This window comes from Cetorhinus maximus, chromosome 18, assembly GCF_964194155.1.
Source record: "Cetorhinus maximus chromosome 18, sCetMax3.hap1.1, whole genome shotgun sequence".
Lineage (NCBI taxonomy): Eukaryota > Metazoa > Chordata > Chondrichthyes > Lamniformes > Cetorhinidae > Cetorhinus > Cetorhinus maximus.
This window is the reverse complement of record NC_135896.1, coordinates 21399784-21418120: the sequence shown is the minus strand read 5'-3', so window position 1 is coordinate 21418120 and position 18337 is coordinate 21399784. Positions and strand designations below refer to the sequence as shown.

Sequence of the window (18337 nt, the reverse complement as noted above, 5' to 3'; positions counted from 1 at the left end):
ACTGCCATGGAAGAATTCCAGAAAGATCTGCTAGACAAACCCAAAACACATGGCATAGAAGAGCTACTCAAGGCTGGATGTAAGCACGAAGCAATCTTCGCAAATCAACAAAGCTTACTGGTCCTAAGCACAACCCCAGTTGTTGATGCACCAACTAGAACACCTAAACCTAGCAGGACATGTAGAAGGTGTGGGAAATGCCCAGCTTTCCAGCAATTCTGTAAAGCATGTGGCAGTAAGGGCCATTGGCAGTGGCAGTGCACTAGAGCAAAGGGTGATGCAGCTACAGAGCCTTGCACTGATCCAAACAGACCATACACAACAGGTACCTTCAAGCAATAAGAATGACCATCTGGTATCCAGTTGGAAACATACACAAGGTGATTGACAAACCAGAAAATGATGATGATGATGTGCATGACGAGACGAAGAGTGGTGAACATATGTTTCACATGGTCAATTTGTGGAGAATATAGATGCCATCACACCATCTGAAGTTTTTGCCAAGATTCAAATTACCTGCCTAAGAAAGTTGGTAACTACTCATTCTTGGCCAAGATTGACATGGACAATTGCCAACTACCACTGCAAATTTTAAAAGATATGTATACACAGACATGGAAGGCCATGGAGAAACCTACTGCTGTGAAACTTTCGAAACACAGCATTTCATTAATTCCATGCACAGGATCCATAGTACTGGAGTGCAGGTGCAATCAATCCTCCTGGTTGCCACAGATGTTATGCAGTATGAAGACTAAACTCCAGGTGATCGCAGGTCTACCAGCATGCCGTGACCTCACACTAGTGACAATCCATTGAATTAGTCAGATATCACCAGGCAGATCAACTTCAGAAACTACTCCTATTAATTCAATTTCTAACACCCTAACATTGAAACATCCAGAGGGTTGACAAAATTGGCAGTTTCAAGGGAACTACAACAATCCGTTTCCAGGAGAATGCAAGTCCATCAATTGATCTGGAACATTTTGCGCACCGCAATGCTAGCAGCTACAACAAGAAATTGTGAAAGATTCCACGCCTCAGAAACTGTGGAAAACCATCTTTGAAGGGTGGCCTAATTTAATTCAGTATGCCCACGAACACGCAAGACTATGTTGGCCTTGCCGGGGTCCTCTCCCAGGGATTCATTTATAAAGGCAGGCAGGTCATCATACCGGAATCTTTGCAACCTGATACTTTTCCCAATCCTTCGTCACTCACACATAGATCGGATGAGAAGACTCACAAGAGAGAAAGTCTACTGGCCGGATATGAACAATGACATTGAGGTCATCAGCAAGAAGTGCGAGGTATGTCAAGAGCATATGCCAAGTCTGTACAAAGAGCTATCAATTCCACATGAAGTCCTTACCCATCCTTGGTCCAAAATTGCATCCAACCTCTTTCATGTACATGGCACTGACTTTATCATCATCGTTGATTGCTTTATCAAGTACCTCATTATTCGACAATTGCACAATAAGTCAAGCACAACTGTTGCACACACTCTAAGTACTGTTTTCAGTCTATCTGCTGTGCCTAGAGAGACCATTATATATAATGGTCCACAATCTATTGGTAAGCCATTTCAGGATATGTGAGTGAAGTGGAATATCGATCACACTACATCTACTCATTAGCCTAGATCTAATGGTCTAGCTGAATGAATGATTCACAAGAGATTGCAGCATGAAATCCCTAATTCTCAAATGTAGACACACCAAGCAAGATCTACACAATTACAATGTTACATCTAAGGGTAACACCTTTTAGTGCAACTATTCCATCACCAGCACAGATCATTTTCAGCAGACCAGTGCACGCCAATCTGCCTATTCTTATCCATTCTACTCTCTCAGAAACTAGACAGCAACTTTTAAAACTGCATGAGAAGATGATCAACGCACACAATTAAAATGCAGGTACAGAATTGCCAAGTTTAGAGTTGGGACAACAAGTTCACATTCAGGATCCCACAGAAGGTGTGTGGCAACCAGCCAAGGTAACAAGGATTTGTTTGGAACCAAGATCCTACACACAAAGGTGCAACGGTGAGGCCTAGCCAAGGACAAATCAGATCCATTCCAGCTCCTCAAACACCATACAGCCCTATTGCATCAAGGACAAGATCCTAAATACAACCAGGAATAATATCCAAGAATGACAATCCCACAGATCATGGTGAGCAATTAAGAACACGTCAAGACAATGTAACCATTATAAGGTCAGGGTGTACCAGCAGATTACCCCTAGACTTTAGAGACTCATAGATTCACCTGTTTCATACACTTATATAATGGTAACTAAGCATGAACATGTTTTGCAAATAGTTGTACTTCTTTAGAAGCGGGGGGGAAATGTCTTTTAAAAAGAAGAGGGGGCTGTTTTCACATGCTTTTAAGGGATGGCAGCATGACATCACTAGAAGGAAAGTGTCATGTGATCCAGTTTTACTTTCACTTTTGCTTTTAAGCAGAACACAAACAGACAACTCTGCTGCTGGTGTCTTCAAGCTTTATGTCCACATATATATGTTCTCATGCACCTAGTCTCAATACATTAACCCACAATGTGTTTAACCAATCCCTAGTGAGTGATTGGTGCCTTTATAACATAATAAAAACACAACAGTTACATAATTCAGCACTAGAATATACTCTAACTCTCTTCAAAATGGGTACCGAACATTGGACAGTCCACTTGAAAACCAGACAATCCAGTATAAAACCAGATGAAAGGCCATTCTGACTCTCATAATCACCATTTCTCTCAATCTGGCCACACTTTGGCTCACCCTTGGCAGCCGTGCCTAGGTCTCACTCTCTGAAACTCTATTCCACCTGCATCCCTTTCAAGATTTTCCTTAAAACCCACTCTTTTGATGAAGCTTGTCTCAACCCATTTTTTACTTTGGTCCATTTTCTTGCACACCTATGAAGCATTTTCTACATTAAAGCTGCTAACTAAGTGTAAGTTCTTACATTTTAAGTATGGTCAGTTACCGCCAATACAATATTATTTAAGATAAGCTGCTGTTGGTATGGCATAAGGAGAAAAATCAGAATGAAGGAAAATTGATATTAATTTTCTGCAAATCATAATGACGAGAAGCCTCAACATAAAGGAATAAAATATTTGATATTGCTGAGGAAAGATACAGCTACTTCACCTGACCTAACATAGCAATTACTTACTGCTGCACTTCAGTGAAACTGTACTCCTGAGATTAGGTCATGATAGCAATGAAGGCAGCTTAACAATAGATTATCTACATTTAATGGAATAAGTGCAGATGGACTGATTTTGCGCAGGGAACCTGGATAAAGGTAAAATTCCTGTCACATTAATTAACATGCTCGATATTTTTCACAAGTAAATTTGCCTTGCAGTGTGAACAGCTGTTCCCATTCTTTCAGAATAGCATCTTGTACCCCATTTATACATTTGCTGCAGATTCACACCAACTTTTCACACATAAAAGCTCTTTTTTATTTCCATTGAATATTGAATTTTTTAAATATGCTTGTCACTTGACCATGCAGTTGTTTGAAGCCGCAAAGACTTAATGGTTAGATTACTGAGCTTTTAAAAAGGAGAGATGCAGGTTGCAGTCAGGATGGCCTCCTGCAAAATTCCGTGGTATTTAAATTATGCCACAAAACTTAGCACACAATTCATTTGTGCACCATTTCAGTGCAGGGGCAAACTCAGTTACTTAGAAATGGTTAATGAATTCTGTAAAATAACAGACAGAGGAGTTGTATGCAGCTTCATTGGCATCTGGAGTTGCTTCTAAAACCTCTCCCTGCTTGCTCATTCAACACAACCTCGATGTCTTTATTTTATCCTCGGTCGAACTTCAAGCTCCATTTCTTAATCTATCACCATGAGTCCCTATTTCTACATCTGCACCATCTACCTGTCTAGTAACCCAAGCTCTCCTCTGCCAGCACTAAAGCCCTCAGTCCAATCTTCATCACCTCCAGATTCAACTCCTCCAATTCTCTTTTTACTGACCTCCCAAGGTTTATTTTCTTCATTCATTGGCATGTGGGCACTTCTGGCAAGACCAACATTTATTGCCCATCTCTAATTGCCCTCTAGAAGTTGTCAGTGAGCCACCTTCTTAAACTGCTGCTTTCTGGGAGATGCTCCTTCATACCCCCTCCATTTCACCTTCAGAAATCTAGATCCTATGGCCTGAATTTTCAGGGCAGTGTGTGAGTGCGATCAGTGGACCGGGAACCAGACGTGGAATCCACTCCCTCCCGCAATCGGCTGTCGAACTCAATTTCACGCTGGCTGGCCAATTAACTGTTGGCCAATGTGAAAAGCACTCCGAGTGAGGCTCAGTGCTGCCGGTGGGGGGCAGGAAGAGGGCAGGCAGCGGTAAGAGGAAGGATATAGGCGGGGGATTTAAATACAGCTCCCTGCAGGCTGGAAATCTGCGCTTAGCACCTCAGGGAGCTGGTTTGCAGTGGGAATCTTTTTGATCCCTATTACAGATTTGAAGTGCTGTTCCATTGTGCAAGATGGCAGCGATGCCCGGATCTCATGCCAGGTGTGACGGGAATGTCTGCATCTCCCCGTTTTTCGGATGAGTGACTGATGGTATTACTGGAGGCAGTAAATGACCGTCGTCACATTTGTTGCCAAGGGACGGCGAGAGGACGCCACCTCACGTCATGAAGTAGTCCTGGACGGAGGTGATAGGCCTGGTCAGCAGCCATGGTGTAGTGCGCAGAACCTGGACCTAGTGCTAAAAAAGGTTCAATGACTGCTTAAGCTCTGGCAGGGTGAATACTGATTCCAGTTGGAACCTTTGGTAGATGCCTTTGTGGGTAGCAGCACATGTTGGTGCTCAGGGATGTGAAATACAGAGTGCAATGTGGCTCATAATCATGTGCCTTGATAGACCATGGCTAGCATGTAGGTCAGGGGGGATGTTTGACAATGTGACAGGCAACTGTCCCTGCATCTTTGGGGTTGGGGAGGCTGCAATGTGGCGGTATGTTGGGGGCAACTAATAGGAGCACTTTTTACCATACAGGAGGAATCACAAATCGGTGGAACAAGAATGGGCTGATGGGGGGATACCAAACCCACTGATCCTTAGTCATGCGGAGGAGCAGGCTTTGGAAATGGCCTGCGAGCATGGAGCCAGGTTCACAGGTCGCAGAGAGGCAGGGGTGTCGGATGAGGATAAGAGTCCAATGGAAAGGGACGAGATTGGTGTAGAGTCTGAGAGATGTGGGGCTGTGGTTGTAAGACTGACATGTGAAATGTAGTTATTCCTGTTACTCTTCTATTCAAAAGTATTTGCTCAGCTAGATGTCCATTCTAATGAGAAAGCACACTGAGTGCACTCTGACCTCATAATGTAGGTCGATGCTGACATTTTTGCTTCCTCCCTCAGACAGCTCACCATCATGATCCCAGAAGGACCCTGAGGATTCCTCCCCCTTGACCCCCGAGGTGGAACAGCTGCTGAATGCACCTGTTTCACATCCACCCTCTGCACCACACACCAGTGCAGATACGGGCACATCGGTGGGCATAGGCACCTTGGCTCAGCTCATAGTGCACAGTCGTGAAGGCACATTAAACTCGCCCAAGGAGCTGGCAGAGGCAGAGAGTCCGTAGGTCGCCAGCAGTCAGAGGATTGCTGGAGACCAGGGCCATGCTGAGTCCGAGGCAGATGATGAGCCTATGGAGTCGTCCATCAGGCGGCAGATGCTGAATGTCCAGTGGGATGCACTGGAAGACCTGGCAGAGATCCCTGAGGGCCTGAGTTCCATGGCGTATGCCTTAGAGGAGTCCATGCGAAGCGTGAGCACTGCATTGACCCAGAGCTCAGAATGGACAGCTTCCTCCATAGAGAGAGAGTGACGACTCTCACGGAGAGGCAGCTCTAGGAACTCAATCAAAGTTTTCTGGGTTGTGTTCAGACCTGCAAGCCCACACTCTGGCAGTGACCTCAGCAGGTCACCACCAACATGAGAAATGGATGAGTAACTTTGCTAGCTACCCGTCCATCTACGGTGAGCAGGGAGATTCAAAACCAACCTCATGTTGGCGGACGAGCTGAGATCGCATCTGCGGGCTCCTCTCAGGGCACTCTGGATGATGGCAGAAGCTCCTCCGCCCCTCTGCCAGTAACACTCACAAAAGGAAGTTGAAGTCACTTTGATCAGATAAGGTGTTGTCACGGGTGATTTATATCTGCTTGGTATGTGTGTACTGGTTCATTTGTATATTTGTCCTCATTATAAAAATGTCTCATTATGCACAATGGCCTTAGTGTACTTCATGCCTTTGATAGAGAGGAGGCCTGGGAGTCGCGTGTGACACAGAGGAAGGGCTGCAAAGCTTATTTCAGAGGTCGGACCTTGACTTAAGGGTGACAGAACTGCCTCCTCAGGAAAGATCAGTAAGGTGACGTACCCCTTGCCATCGGTTTGACTCCTTGCTTTGGATTTCTTTCTGAAAGTCCTCTGGATCAAGGCCTCCCTGCCTCCTCACAGCGGGATCCTGCTCATCACCCTGGGGCTCCTCTGGCTTCTTCTCAGACCCAGCACTTGAGTCGTCCTCTGTGGATCCTGTGGAGCAGGATCGCTGTCTTCATCCTCCAGTGAATCCCCCCCTTGACAAAGCCAGACTTTTGCTGTCTGCTGTGCACTGCACAATAAGGGAAACATGCTGTGGAGGATATTGCAGTGATCCCCCTGAGCTGTCCAGGTAGTGAAACCTTATCTTGAGCAGGTCTATGGTCCTCTCAGTTACTGCCCTTGTGGAGGCATGATTGCGATTATAGCTCTCCTCAGCTTCTGTCCTTAGGTGTCTAATTGATGTCATGAGCCACCATTTCAGCAGGTACCCTTTGTTCCCCAGGGATCAACCATCCAAGCGAGCTGGAGCAATGAAGAGCCTTGGCACCTAGGAGTTATGGAGGATGTAGGCATCATGACAGCTCCCAGGATACCTGGCGCAGACCTGCAATATCTGACCCTTGTGGTCATTTACAATCTGTATGCTAAGGGAGTGGAAGCCCTTTCTACTAATGAGGCAACCAGCTCCCCCACTGGCACCTTTATAGGCACACACGTGCAGTCAATGGCCCCCTGGATGTGGGGAAATCCTGCAATTGCAGCAAAGCCTCTAGCTTTCTCAGCCTGGCTGGTCTGGAAGTGAATGAAGGCACTGACTCTTCGGAACAGAGCGTCATTGACCAGCTTGATGCAGCTTCGTGGAGCCGATTGGGAAACAGCACATATAGCTCCTGCTGATCCCTGGAAAGAACCTGAGCTGTAAGAGTTCAGGGCCACTGTAACCTCAAAAGCTACTTACATAGGGTAGCCACCTACACAGTTGGAGGTGATCTCTGGACCAATCGTCTCTCATATGGAGGTGACAGTCTCCCTGGAGAAGTAGAGCCTTCTTCAGCATGAAACCTCAGACACGTCTGGGTAGCAGGAGCACTACCTGTATACTCTACCTGCTGGATTATGGCACCTTCTCCTGAGGCTCTACCTTGCACTTCCTGCTGGCCCTCACCCCTCCTGGCTGCGCCTAGGTCCACGGGTCCCATTCTGGAATGCTGCTTGCAGGCAACTGGCTTCCTCTCCCTTCTGGCACTCTCCCCCTCTTCTGAGAAGGTCCCTTCAGCAGAGTAAACAATCCCCATTTTTGTGTTGATGTTTCCATAGGTTTCTGCAATGAAGGGGCTCATTGGTAGAAGGCCTCTGCAAATGATAAGAAATCAGTTTTCCGAAAGACCACAAAGATGCCCAAAACTATCTGTCAACCAGCTCCAAACCACTCACAGCCAAACCTCTTAACTACTCACCTTTGCATCTCCCTGTGGGTCTTTTACCCCACCCTGGATGTAGAATCCATGAAAAATGTGAAGGCTGCCTAGTCGAATGGCCCTTGCGCTGAGCGTAAAAGCACATGGGCCACTTAAAATCGCCATCAATTGCCCTTTAAATGATCTCAATTGGCCCTTTAAGTGTCGGCGGCCATGCTTCCAGCTTCCACACGCGCTCACTGATCTAAACATCGCGAGGCAGCGCAATGACATCAGGACGCCCTCTCGACATCATAGCGCCCCATTTCACGAACGATCGGGACCGCAGCTCCACGAGCGCAAAATTCTGGACTGTACTTTGGAAGTCTCTCTGTAAATCCCTCTAACCTTGCTCCCCTGTCTCTACCTTCAAACTCATTTTTAAAAGCTATCTCTTTGACCATGGTTTTAGTCTCTTACCCTAAATCTATCACTGCTCAGTACCTGTTCTCCCCTCTTTGAAGCACCTCAGGATGTTTTTACTATGGTGAAGCTACACTGGAAATGAAACTTGTCTTTGAGCATTTGTGAGCTAATTTTCTCTCAGTTGTTTCAAGGCCTGTGAGGGAACATAAGGAAATCAATACCTGCATCAATTGATCACATAAATAATAACAAATAATAATAATAATAATAAACAATAACAACTTCCATTTATTTAGTCTTTAAATGTAAAAAAAATGTCAAGGCACTTCACCTAAACAAAAATGGGTACTGAACCACAGAAGGCAATACTAGGAGGGGCGATGAAAAGCTTAATCAAATAAGTGGGCCTTAAAAAGGATCGTAAATGAAGAGGGGAAAGTTGAGAAGGGCAGGATAGAATTCTAGAGTGTGGGATCTAGATGGCCTGAAGGCCCTGCTGTAAATTGAGTGGTAAAAGGAGTGGAGTGTGCATGCGAGGCCAGAGTTGGAGCTTGAAGACAAAGTTCTCGGAGGGGTGTAGGGCTGGTGAAGAATATTGAGGAAGGGAACCGGTGAGACCATTAAGGATCTTAGAAATGAGACTTTGGTGGACCGGCGGCTAATGTAGGTGAGAAATAATACATCTTACCCTGACGTGCATTGTTAGTTTGACTAGATTGTTGCAATTTGTTTTGTGGTCAACCTAGTGTCTTTGCAAATGGAGGCAGCTCACTTCGCTAAACCTAGAGAACTTGGACGCCCATTAACAAAAACCAAAGGTTTAAGACTGCCCATTCCTTCAGTTGCACCGGGGGGGGGGGGGGGGGGCGGGGGGGGGGGGGGGGGGGGGGGGGCGATGGGGGGGATACTGCTGGAATGTAATTGCCTAAAACTGTGTAGGTATCCAGAGCAGAACACTGGCAATTTTGCTATTTTTATCTACTTAGGAATTTTAGGGTATTTCCTAGCTGGACTGCCTGGATCTGAGTTGGAAGAATTCCAGTCTCCCACTGACAAATCCACCCTTTTGTGCCTCATGAGTAAATCAGTCTGGCAGGTGAATCATCAGCAGCATGGAGTACTGCAGTCTTACATGGAGTATGCCTCGGGTATCAGATTGCTGAGCTGAGGATCAAGTCAGTTCCATGCAGGCAGGTTTCTCTGAAGCTAAGTTGAAGCCAAAGAAACTCCACTTCCCTTCTCCATGCCCATCAAATGGACAGCTTTCTAAATTTAGTATAGGCCAGCCATTTAATTAAGGACAGTTTCCTTTCAGGCTAAGAAGGATCCAAAACCAGCAGACTGAACTGTTCTAGTAATGAGAAACATTGGTGAAGGACCATGGCTCGGGTGTAAAGATTTGCAGATTAGGGAAGAGTAGGATGTGGTAAGCTAAATGTTGTGACTGATGCAGAAACTATGTTATTATTAAAGATTATATTGGATTAAAGGTAGGTGAAAGAAATCTAAATAAAGTGATTTGAGAACAGGGCAGGTCAATGTAATTAGAACCATCTGCTCACACAGAGGGTGAATGGGCTGGTTGCTCCAAATGGCCTGTCTCTGTGTTGTAATTTCTGTCTTTTTATGCTTGTATGACACATTGGAGTTATTGCATTGTATATACAAGGTGCAGGTGCCAGATTTACATTTGTTAAGTTTATCTGAGCTTTTTGCCAGCAGCAAGCATGAAGGGAGGGTACAATCTAATCAAACCTGAATTTGCTGTTCTGTAAATAGTACGCCAATATGTCTCTTAGGGCAAGGAGTGAAATTTTGTCAGATCATGAAGATAATCCTAAATCATAATTGTTTCACAGGCCATTTTAGGCCGCCTGTTCTTTAAGCCTCTTTTTGTCTAACGGCCTCACACAAGGGTTAGCAGCTGTTACAATAGTTAAAGAAATCTGGCAGAACTACAATACTGATGATATTAAAAGACTTGGATTTATATAGCACCTTTCACAACTTCAATACATCCTAAGCGCTTTACAGTCAATGAAATACTTTTGAAGTATAGTCACTCTTGTAATGTAGGAAGTGCAACAGGCAATTTGGACGTGGCAAGGTCCCATGAGCGACAAGAAGATGATGGCCAGATGAATATTAGCCAGGACACAGATAACTCTCCCCTGCTCTTCCTTAACTAATGCAATGGAATCTTTTACATCCAAAGTAAGGGCAGTTTTTTGGTTTAACATTGCATCTGAAAGACAGCAACTCCAACACTGCAGCTTAATTCATGTACTCAAGTCTCTGGAATTGAGCTTAGACCTACAATCAACTTAAAAGGGAGAGAGCTACCTTAAAACCTTGTCCATTGTAGAAGGAAAGGAACAATGAGGTGTAAGAAATTTGACAATCTAAGATCCTGAGAAAGAAAGAACAGGTGTAGTAGATAATGCAATGAGCCCTAACTTAAACCAGTGAGGATGCAAGCAGCTTGGGAGGAATGAAAGAAAAATGTGCAGAGCGGCAATAACAATAGAAGTATCGATAAAATAGGCAAATACATAGAGAAAGATTTTTCGCTCGGTGTGTGGGCGCACACCCAACACGCTGGAGCATGAAATAGAGCGCGATGATGTCAGGCGAGCATCCCAATATCATCATACACTCGCGCGATATTTCGGTCGACGGGCACATGCTAAACTCGAAAGCGCATCCACCGACAATTAAGCCTATTAACGGCATAATTAGCTGTGATTTTTTGCTGCCCGTCCAGCCTTACAGTTGGCAGGCAGGCGAATTGGCCAGGCGGCCTTTGTGTATTTCAGGAAACCTCATCCAAGGGCAGATGAGGTTTCCATCATTAAATAAAAAATAAATAAAAACGTTTGGACAGAATTTTCATGTTGTATATGTTCAGGTGATTGTTTCTGATGTGTGGGCATTTTCCAGGTTTTTTAAATCTTTATTTTTTGTATTTAAGTTCTTCAGTTTCCTGAGGCAGCTCTGCCTCCAGGGAGCTTTCATTCTGCACTCCCCTGCACCCGCGCTGACTTCAGCGCTCAACTCTTCCTCCCACTCCTCCCCCAACCCAGGCAGTGCTGATCATATAAGCGTATGCTTCACACTGGCTGGCCGTTAATTGGCTAGCCAGCGTGAAACGCGGTCGGGGGACAATCGCGGTCGGCGGTCCATCTCCTGACCACTCCCGGGCCTGCCCATCGCGCCCACCTGCCGAGCTGAAAACTCAGGCCATAAAAATTGTGATGTAGAGAGAGCAATTGGAGACTAGTGCTGGTGGAAGAACTGGCTGTCAGATGACAAACTTTTCTTGTCCACTATTCAGGAGTGCCCAAGTGGTGGTTGTTCAGTCACAGGGATTTTTCCTTTATCTGTTACCTGGAAAAGTCTATAAGTAACAAGCTTCATTCATGTTGTGAGTAATGCTGAGGTCCAACAGTAGCAGTTTCAGAACATTGTTTGTTTGCTTCCCAAGAAGCACCCTACTGTTTGTCTGCTCATTCTTCCAACCTAATTACACAATAAAGCTCATTTCTTCCTGTGAGATAACTACAGCTGAGTTAACTGAAGACAGTGGGAAGCTCTAATAAGAAGCTTAATTGTTTTCAGTGGGACTTGCTAAGCTTTAGTTGACCAATATTTTGAACTCCATTTAACCTTGAAAAGTGTATTTGGAAATGTTTATGCTTTGTTTGTTTAATTATGTGGAGCATTTATATGGATCAGTTATATACAATGCAAGATCTTAATGAAATTTCAAGCTATGTACACGCTTGTTAAATTTGAACACATATGATCATAATGCTGCCACAGTAAAGACTGCTAATAAAAACTAGTACAAAATGTTAGCCATTTTAGGATTGAATTAATACCTGATCAATATTATTCAAATATTAGGACATGTATAAAACACAGTGCAAGACTACATTGAACAATACATATTTCAGAAGTAGTGCATTCTAGAAATACGGTGGTACAGAGATTACATAGTACCTTAAGATTCTTTCATCTCTGGGACCTGGATTAAATACTATGCGGATTGATGAGATGAAAGCTTCTCCTCTAAATTGATAGTAAGGTAATTAATAATAATAAATTGGCAACTTGACTCACAGAGGCCACAACGGTCACTGTTGCATGAGAAGCAGAAAAAAATCATACTGATTGAGTAATAGGGTACTTTTCTAAAGCTAAGGCTAATGGACAACATAGAGGGAACCTTACTGTGCATGTGTCATGTACTATAATAAGTCCTCACTTACAGTTGTAGCTGCATTCCTGGAAAGTGCTATTTGAAGTGAAACAACTTTAAGCGAATCAAATTTTCCTATTACCGTCAATATAAATGCTGTAGTTACATTCTGTAGGACCTTGCCCGTGAGAAAAAACATTAAAACATTATACACTCTATGTTGAAATACTGTACATTCCTAGATTTGAAACTGAAGTAACTTTTAAAATAATAAATCTAAAAATATGAAAGAAATACGCCATATCTTTCTACTTACCTTCACTTCGTCAACTCTCTTACGCAGGCCAACCTTCCCATGCTCACTGCCCCCCTGCCCGACTTTCCCCCCACTTGCTGCTCCCCTGCCCAAGTGTCCCTCGCTCGCCAGTTTTGGCGAGCAGCAAGTAGGAGAGTTGCAAGTGGAAGAAAGTCTCAGCGAGTAGAGAAGCTGCTTCAAAATGGTCCCAATTGGATCACGTTGACCCTGGCGCAAAACAACACTAAAGTGAAAGTCCTGATGCTAAGTGTGCATTCTCACCCGAACATTTCGGCAACACTAAAGCAAAATTACACTGAATGAGGCAACGTAAAAGGGGGACTTACTGTATACCAGGTCGTGGAGTGCTTTATGTTGTCACTAGGTGATGAAAGTTGGAAAATGTTCCATTCCCTGACATTAATGAAATGAAAAAATAATACGATTTGCAGGGGTTTGGTGATGCAGTAAAATAGAGAATGGTCTTTCATTGTAAATTGATGGGATGACATTTTTTTATGTCTACTTGCTTTAAGCAGTTTACATGAAGTGAGCTTTATCTGTCTTAGTCCAGTTGTTAAGGGCCTTTGGCATAATTAGGCCCCAATTGATACTAAATCAGCATTGACGCAGAATGGTTAACAGGGACAATGGAAACAGTTTATTCTTTCGAGTTATCAACAGTCACAGATTGCAACTCTATCGAGTACAATCACAGTTCTTGGTTTCCGGGAGTGGGACACGAACCCACAACCCTCTGATTCAAAGGCAAGGTTACTATGAACTGAGCCACAGCTGACACCTCATTGGTACTTTGAAACTCTTTCAAGTTATCAACAGTCACAGATTGCAACTCGTTCGAGTACAATCACAGTTCTTGGTTTCCGGGAGTGGGACATGAACCCACAACCCTCTGATTCAAAGGCGAGGGTGCTATGAACTGAGCCACAGCTGACACCTCATTGGTACTTTGAAGCTACTCAGCCAAGATTGAGATTGAGAAACATTGTTGATGCAGAACCAATTAGGTTTCACTCTCCATTGAGAGGGAGGTCTTGTGGCACAGTGGGTCGTGTCCCTACCTCTGAGCTAGAAGCTCAGGGTTCAGGTCCTGTTCCAGGACGTGATAGTCATGTAAGATGCACTTATAACATGGCCAAAGTGGTTGATTATCAACCTGCAAATCCTTCCAATATGCCTATGGTGAGTAGAAAAGTCTCCTGGTCAGCCAGGCTTGATAAAGAGTGCCCCTCAAGCTATAGCCCCTGGCTTCAGGCTAGCAACATGTTCCAGGAAAGTGAGCTATGGAAACAGACAGAAGTATGTGCTTCACCTGCCTCAGGCATCTCTAGTCATGGGAGGCCTTTTAAGTCAAAGCTGACCTGACCTGAGGCACACAGTATTGTGTTTAAAATGCAAAGTGTACCATTACCCTGTACTAAATTCCCACACATCAAGTGGCAGAAATAAATAGTTTTCTTTTGAAAAAAAAAGTTGTATATTCTGCTGAAATTCTCATGATCACATCAGCTGCATTGAGGGCACATTTTCCCTGTTCCTGTCTCTGGGCGTGTGAGCACAGCACAGAGGAAAATCTGAAGAAAGGGGTTTGCACAAATCAGAGAGTCCGTCCATGTAACTGAATGAATGGAAAATTGGGCGATTCCCTTCCAGGCGTGCAACTCATCTGGTTGCTGTACCCACGCAATCCAATCCATTCAGGAAGAGGAAAAATCTGTCAAAACACCCAGACACAAGGAGGAAATTCAACCTTGACATGGAGTACAAAGTGGACAGTAGCATATCAGTCACCCTTTATGTAACCCACATGATCTTCCTTACCACTGAAGTCAAGGTATAACGTTATCTCCTACGCTATCCCTTAATAATCCTTTAAGTATGTATACACCATTTTGAAATTTTACAGGCATTTTTCAAATGGTTGTAAAGATCATGACCATCAGTGCCTTCCAACATTGATTTTCACATAGGATTATAGGGCTAGTGGGAACGCACTTCACTCGTATGGAACTGGCTCTTCGGGCACTTCTTTGACACCTACCTGCATCATAAAACACTGAAATGTTATGGCCTACCCGCCTGTGGGGAGGTATTATTCAAACCTCCCATCTCCAACCCCAGTGCTGCTCAGATTGTTCCCTGCACATGAGAAGATACAGGCAATTAAGGTGTTTTTTTCCCCCTTCATCAGAGGGTTCAGACTGCTGGTGAAGCCTATTGGTGGGGCTTGTAAACAATCTTGGTAAGGCCGGTATGCCTGATGTAACACAGAGTACTTCCAACCACCAATACCACCTTCCAAGGCCATGAGTCATGACTCCCAGCTTAGGATCAGGAGCTGAGGCATGTGCCCTATAAGAGGCAGATATGCAGTCCAATCTTTATGAAGCAATCCAGAAACTCACAGAGATGGCATAGGCTGGATGTAACTGAATCCCCTGCTAGTCTCCCACTGATATTATGAGTAGAAGACCAATGGAAGCCCTCCTGCAATTTTAGCAGCATATTGTTTGGATTCAATCTCACTGGGTCTTGTTGGATCGTGGCAATGAAACTGAGTTGACAGAAATGTGCGCCAATACATCTGCTGCATGACTTTAATGTTTTATAATCATTCGCATGAGTGGATAAATATTATTTTCAAACTGCACATTCTAAAGCTTTGCAATGAACAAAACCACTTACTAATCAGATTTAACCCATTCAGGTCATTAATGAGTTGACATCACTGCTATTGTATGAATGTCATGCAAATCTGTGCATGAACCAATCGCATTGATACTGTACTTGCTTCAACCTGTATTATGGACCAGTTATAGCTGAAGCGTTTCCATCTGTTATGATACGAAATGATTCATTTATGTCTCATTTTCAACTCCTACACATGCAACGCTCTAATCCTGGGAAACTATGCGCCCACAATAGCAAAAGTTTTGATATTAGAGAGTGGGACAGGCTGCATTGACAACGAAGCAACGTCTAACACCTTAGATGGATGACAGCAGCCGTGTACATATCTCGTACGGTATGCTGGCTACACAACTAGTATAATGCTTCTGATGTGTATTTGTGAATATAGGTTTGTGCCAATGAATAGGGTTAATGCATTAAATTTCTGGTAACTATTTTCTAAAACTAATACATCTTTGAAAGTTTAAGATGTACAATATCAGAAACCCAATTGCTCAATTAATGGGAAAACACAAAAAAAAAGGCTTGTACATGTGAAATGTATTTTACTGAACAATCTAACTATTGTAAAATAAAACAAGGACACCCAGGCTGTCACCTCATGTTACACACTGATGTAGCTGCAGGAAGTGTTGGCTGCAGTTTCTGCTGAATGTACGAAATGCCAGGCATCAGCGGGATACAGAACATCACCTTCAGCCAGCCCACAGTCAGAGACTAAGAGTATCGCCTATTTATGCCTACCAGCTGCTGAATTAATGCTTAAAGCACTCTTTCTTATGCGTTTCGCTATCTTCAGCGCAGGCTGCAGAACGTTGTGGAAGTTCACAGCCAGTCTCAGATTCACTGCGAGACAAATGGCTCGAATGTAATAGCTCTCGCTGCCAACTATCTGAGCTAAGTGCGCTGACAGGATGAACTGCTGAGAATGAGGATCGATAGAACATTTTACAGTTGGCCATGACTTGTAGTTTAATGTGTCAAAGAGAAACGACAAGGTCTGTCAAAGTGTACAAGCGTCTGAAAGAATTACAAATAAAATGTGTGTGTGTTTAAGAGAGAGAGAGAAGGGATGGGGAATAATCTGGTGAGATTCCAAACATAGTTTCAAGGAAGCAGCACCCGATATTGCTTTTGGAATGTGTCGCTTCTGTCGGTCAGATGAATAAACAAGTAAACAACAATGAATGGTGGAAAGGAAAACAGCAGCATTTCAACACAGTAATCGTCAGGCCAGCGCATACTGGAGGAGTTCTGTGGTCATTAAATTGTCTCCACATGCCAGGAGGCTTCACACATGATGAGTCAAAAAAAAACCCACAAAAGGACAGCACACGACGGGCATGATATATCTCTCCCAACAGCCTCTCAAACTGCCAGTGTCATCCAGCCAACCCATTAAGACTGCATGTATACTACAGGCTTACATAGTTTTATGTACAGACTGGAATAATCTAAGCTGTTACGCGGGTCAAAGAGGAAAGGTAGTAGGGAGAAATACTTTAAGTCACTTGTTAAAGCAAATCAGGCAATATCGGATTTCGTCTTTCACTATTGTGGCATCGTGGGCAAGTACAGAATCAAAATGTTTTAATAAAATAAGTTTGAAGGTTGCAGGGGGTTTTAAACATTTAAAAAATAAAATGACACCTATCCGTCAAATGGTGAAGCATTTTGCATTTAGTCTAAAATTGTCATCATGGGTCAATAAGCATACTTACTTAGCAAAGTACCAGTTGTTCAAGCCCATTTTAAACCCGCGAATACAAAATTATCAACACAAACGCAATATAGGCAGGCCTTGAAATTTTGGATTTGAATTTTTTTTTGGTTTATAAGTCAACTTCGGTGCAGACGAAGTGAATTCTCTCTGGAAGTTTCAGTTTCTCTTATTTCAAGACTTTCGGCTGTGTCTCGTGTTAATATTTATTAGACTGGATTTATTTTGTAAATGTGGTTTCCTCTTTGGGTTTCATTGTAAGTCAGTTTATTTGTTTTCTGTCACCGGGGAGTTTGTGTTTTCTTCTCCTGTCACTGCACGCATCATTCTTTTAAAATATGTTAATGTGTGTTCCACTGGCTAAACCGATGATCTTACATTAAATTATATACAATTAACACCACAAATGATCTTAACACCACCGATGATCTTACATTAAATTATGTACAATTAACACCACAGAAACAGACCATTCGGTCCATCTTGGGCTATTCAGCTATTTATGCTTCCCTCCCCCTTCATCGAATTCAACAACATATCCGCCCGTTCCTTTCTCGCGCATCAAGCTCCACATTAACGATATTATTCTTTCGGAATAAAGAGATTTGCCCTGGATTTCTTAGTGACCCCCAGTTTTGCACTTCCCTATATTTGGAAACATTTTTTTCTGTCTACCCTATCAAACCCCTCCATAACTGTAAAGTCCTCTATCAGGTCACCCCATTAAAAAAAAATCCAAGAGTCCTGGCCTGTTCAGTTAACAGTTATAATGGCATTTGTCAGTGCTGTGGCCCGCATCTAATACAGACTGAAAGATTAATTCCCGTCGTAGGCCACGTTCTTCTTAGTGATTTAACAAATGGACTCAGTGGATGAAAGGTCATATTAATAAGGGAACTTTAAAAAAGTACTTAGTGTTCATATGTTCTTGGACTCTACTGGACATCTGGGACCAGTACTGAAGACTTTTTCCCCCCAGCATTTACTCACTGCGGGTCTAAAGGGCTTAACCTTTGGCAAAAATAAAGTTTCTGTAGAAGAATGCTAAAAAAAATCTAACTTTTTTTCTTAATTGAAACATTTGTTTCCTTACCCCCGGCACATGGGCTCATTTCGAGGTCCGGATTTGTCTAAATAGATATTACAGAAGCCGACACATAACCGTTTAAACATTCATTTATGCAACAGTTT

General features: G+C 43.5%; 1 protein-coding gene and 1 long non-coding RNA gene across 3 annotated transcripts in view; one reads left to right on the top strand and one right to left on the bottom strand.

Moving 5' to 3' along the window:
* Positions 1-13132, bottom strand: part of LOC144692969 (leucine-rich repeat transmembrane protein FLRT2) — a 58534-nt gene extending 45402 nt beyond the window's left edge. Inside the window, exons 1-2 of one of the 2 annotated variants that reach the window (XM_078562173.1) lie at positions 13062-13132; positions 8273-8411 (exon numbers count right to left, since the gene is read on the bottom strand). The gene's annotated coding sequence lies outside the window, so the exon portion shown is untranslated. The remainder of the gene's footprint in view (positions 1-8272; positions 8412-13061) is intronic. The other variant, XM_078562175.1, reaches the window with a different exon arrangement.
* Positions 1-18337, top strand: part of LOC144692970 (uncharacterized) — a 114906-nt gene that overhangs the window by 35972 nt on the left and 60597 nt on the right. The gene's annotated exons all lie outside the window — the stretch shown is intronic.